The following is a 4,175-nucleotide window of genomic DNA, read 5'->3' on the forward strand; positions in this document are numbered from 1 at the left end:
ATGATTAACCATGTTTTCACACTTCTGCGCTCTTCTATTCCTGGATTTAATTCGCTTTTCTGAGAGTTTCACCTGAAGGAAGTTGCATTTAATATAGTTAACTCAATAACAGTGAATGTTAGTTTAGATCGTGAGCATCTGCTGTGATCTCTGCTCTCTATCAACTCATAAATATTTAAGCAACATGGGACATTTTGAGTGACGTAATCTGAAGCTGATGTGGAAAACAAGACTCTAGAGGCAGGTGACTCGCTGTTATTTGTGAAAATGTGACAAATTTTTTTTTAAATAATATGTACTTATCATGAAATTGAGCATGTGTTAGTTCTGCAAACTAAAAATTACAGCTTCTGGGTCAAGAAAGAACCAATCCAGTGGTGTATTAGTTGTTTCGTGTGTGCTATATTGAATTAAATAGATTGTTTAAGCTGAAGGACAGCAAAGCTTTGCAATCATGATGCTAATAATGGACGTTGGGTAGAAATTCATGTCAGAGCTGTTCTCTAAATAAAAACTTAACCACTGTAATTTATTGATTTATTTTAAGCACAGTTCACACTGTTATTGTCACGGCTGGCGGAGGGAGCCGTGTGGTGTGGAGGAAAAGGAGGACCCAAGATGCAGCAAACTGATGATACGAGTGATGTTTTATTTACAAAGGTGGTGGTGACAAAAACAGGCAACGAGGTATGAGTACTTTACAAACGGAAACCTAAACTGGGAGAAACTAAATAGCAAACCTGAGACCGTACAAAGGGGGTGCGGGGCAGAGGGACGCAGAGACAGGACACCATGGAACGCAGATGAATGCAGAGATACGCAGAAATACACGGATGAGTGCAGACGACCCGACGAGGAGCACAGGCAGACACCAACTATAAATACACACACCAGGTAATGAGGAAATGGCACACAGGAGGGGACACAGCTGGAACTTAATGGGCATAACGAGACACAGACCTACAAAGTAAAACAGGAAATCTAGAACCCGAACCGGACACAAGGGGGGAGGACACAGAATAACTAGAACAGAGGGAAATAGTCACAAAACACAAAACGCTGGGTCAACGACCCAGGACCATGACAGTTATGAAACAAGGGTTACAGATGTGAACTCCATCAGTCATTCAGTGCAGAATCCACACCAATTAAAATAACTCATATAAGCCTCATTTACCTTATTCAAACCGAGGAGGGACTCAGGGGCAACGCTGGGGAAAATTCTCATAATACCTTTCGGTGAAAGACAACTGGTGACGATTTCAAAGTGCTGTGGAAGATTTTATAACTAAACTACTTCTCTGTGTCAAACTGTCCTAACTGAACAACAAGCTCCGCATTGCCTTATTGTGTCTACATGTCATATTTCAGCTACACCACATGCTGATGTACGAGTTAATGTTTATCACACGGTGTTCTAACAGCATCCTGTGACCGTGGCAGATTGATGACTTGTGTGTATAAATATTGTAGGTTTACAATCAAAGATACTGCTGTCGTTCTGTTTATTGTTGTTTGACGCCTTTGCAAAGGTAAATAAAACTTACAGAGACAACCTGATACCGGTACTTTCTTTGTGAGCCACCATAGAACTGCACAGATTTGAGTGAAAATCAAAGTAGAGGTTTCAAGACACCATGTTTTGGGGTTTTTCTTTTACATTTGGCCAATGCCCCGCCTACTCATTAGTCACGCTAATGCTTTATCAGAGATAAAATTCTGAGATAAAGGGTTAATATTCAGGGTGGATGCATTCAGAACATCAGTGATCTGCGATTTAAAAGTGCCAGACACAGGCAGAAAACAGAAAAACACCTTTGGACTTGTTGGTTATTGATCTGCTCCCAGCCTTTTCAACATTGCCTAAATATTCAGTAATCCCACATACCGCCTTTCCCACTACATAAAATCAAAACATTTGAACTCACCTCCAGGAGATGGTAGAGCTAGCCAAGAAGCATGAAGATAATTAACTGATTCTGGCTTTTTAAATGTGTTTTCTGCACGTAAAGGTTACTAACTGATCGATGATGGATTGACAGAGGCTAAGCAGCTGCTGTGGGATACAGCATCATCGAGCTGTGTTACTGTACGCTGTGCTGTTTCAGGGGAGTGTTTACTCGGAGCTCAACATGAGTTCACTTTCAGTATCAGCTGCTGCAGATGAACTACATGGTGAACACACACAGTCCTTGAGTTTACTTTAGCCTGTAGTGTGCATGTAATCAAGTTCTGATTATTACAAGGCTAAAAAGTTTTTTTTGCTGCCTTTCTTCCCCGTTGCTGCACATCCAGTTTGGCCAATTTTTTATCTTCTTATTTTAGAATACCACAGATCCGAGGAAACAGGGGCCAAAACTCAGCTTTTGTCTTCGATGATTATTTTCTGCTTGAGAAGAAAATTGGACATTTGGTTTGCTAATATATCATAATGTGCCTGCTTATCACGATTATTCGGCTCTCAGTAGACTTTGTTGGGGAACTGTTTTCTCAACAACACTGTCATGGCTTCACAAGAACTGTGGACCTGAACACAGACACCGTGACAGTGTGACACTAGCTTTGCAGACTTTATTCACAGAGCAGCATAAGTGAGGTGAGTGTCCTCACAAGCCAGAGGGGACTCTAGGGACAGGTGAGTGAGTTCAAAGTGAATGCTTCGAGCAGACACAGAAAACAAAGAACAAGTGAAGTAAGTCTGGGAAATATTTAAATAGAGATTCTATAGAAGAGCCTTTGCTCTGTATTACTAGAGATACAGAGCAAAATATATACTGAGATCATTGCTGGTGTTTTTCCTCCTTGGCATTGTGTGAACACACACCTGAATGCCAAACCTTCTACTTTTACAGAGTTGCTCACACTTGCTGATGACCAGTTAATTAAGTGCATTCGATTAGTAGCAGCTCACTGATACCCACCCTGTTGATTCCTATAGAGGCAGCTAGCATGTACTTAGCGTTTCACACACTGCTTCTGCTTTTTGGTTTAGTATTTGTTGAGTACTAACATGTCATGTGTCATGTGTTGACAAAGGTTTTTTGTCTTGGTTTGTGTGTGTAGATGCTTTTGTTGCAGATGAAGAGCCATGTGTAAATGTTAGGTGCTCTGACATGGGACAGGCAGAAATGTACTTTGTTGATGACAACATGTTAGACTAAGACTCTAGTGACAGCTGGGTTAAGACAGATTATCAAAAGGACTAATTTAGCAGAATCTTTCAGTGAGGTGCTTTGTTTTGAAAAGGTCACAGAGACAGATATGGACTAAGCACTGAGTGTTCCTTACAAATTTGTCAAGCTGTTGATTGAATTCTTGATGAAGCTGAGTTGATAGATGCAGAAGTTGTAGATGTACTGAACCAGGGGGGAGACCAGCTGAAATGTGTTGGACAGCCAGCTATAAAGCTGGAAATCCATATATGCTATGATTGCTTGAATTATTGGAAATTATTTTTTGTAACTATGTTACTGTGTTATGAAAGGCTATAGGAGACGATACACCAGGGATGTGAAACAAATTTTACATCGTGGGCCACATAAAGACACATAACATATAGATATATTAATATTAGAAAATAAGTGCAATATCAGCAGCACAGAAATGCTGCTGTAATAAATGGAAAAACATCTTTCAGAATTAATCTTTGGGTTTAAATTGTAAGAAATAAATGTGTAAAATTACAGAAAAAATCATCCCGATACCTCATTGCACTCACACAGATGGTGCTGTAATTACAAAGCCGAATAGCAAATGTGCTTTTTGGTGGCCCACTGTAGAAAAAACAGAAGAAAAAAGTCTGTAGTGAAAAAAGGGAAATTTTCTGTTATTTAATGTAATCTATTACTGTAGTATGACTAGCGATGGGGAGAGTCTTTATCAGAAGGAAAAGATCCAAAACTTACTAAAATACATTTAAAAGTCCACAAATGTATGGCTTCCTTCACATTTTCCAAAGAAATCTAGTGGGCCAGATTGGAGTTTTTGCTGGGCTAATTCTGGTCCACGTGCCTTATGTTTAAAACCCTGGCCACACACTATATATAGCTCATAAAGTCCCTCACGTGAGATTGTTCTGTTTTTTTTTGTCCATCGTTAATAATGAATTTTTACAAATGGATTTTTGGTTCCTGTTTTGTTTTTGTTTCCCTTTCTCACATCTTTGTTTCTGTGAA

At 39.6% G+C, this 4,175-nt stretch overlaps 1 protein-coding gene across 1 annotated transcript in view; it reads right to left on the reverse strand.

The window, feature by feature from the left end:
- tmem196 (transmembrane protein 196) overlaps positions 1-505 on the reverse strand; it is a 7,298-nt gene extending 6,793 nt beyond the window's left edge. Inside the window, exon 1 of the mRNA XM_080863170.1 lies at positions 1-505. This exon is cut by the window's left edge and continues 916 nt beyond it. The gene's annotated coding sequence lies outside the window, so the exon portion shown is untranslated.
- Positions 506-4,175: the final 3,670 nt, after the last annotated feature.

The sequence above is a fragment of the Rhamphochromis sp. 'chilingali' genome (genome assembly GCF_963969265.1).
Source record: "Rhamphochromis sp. 'chilingali' genome assembly, chromosome: 17".
Classification (NCBI taxonomy): Eukaryota; Metazoa; Chordata; class Actinopteri; order Cichliformes; family Cichlidae; genus Rhamphochromis; species Rhamphochromis sp. 'chilingali'.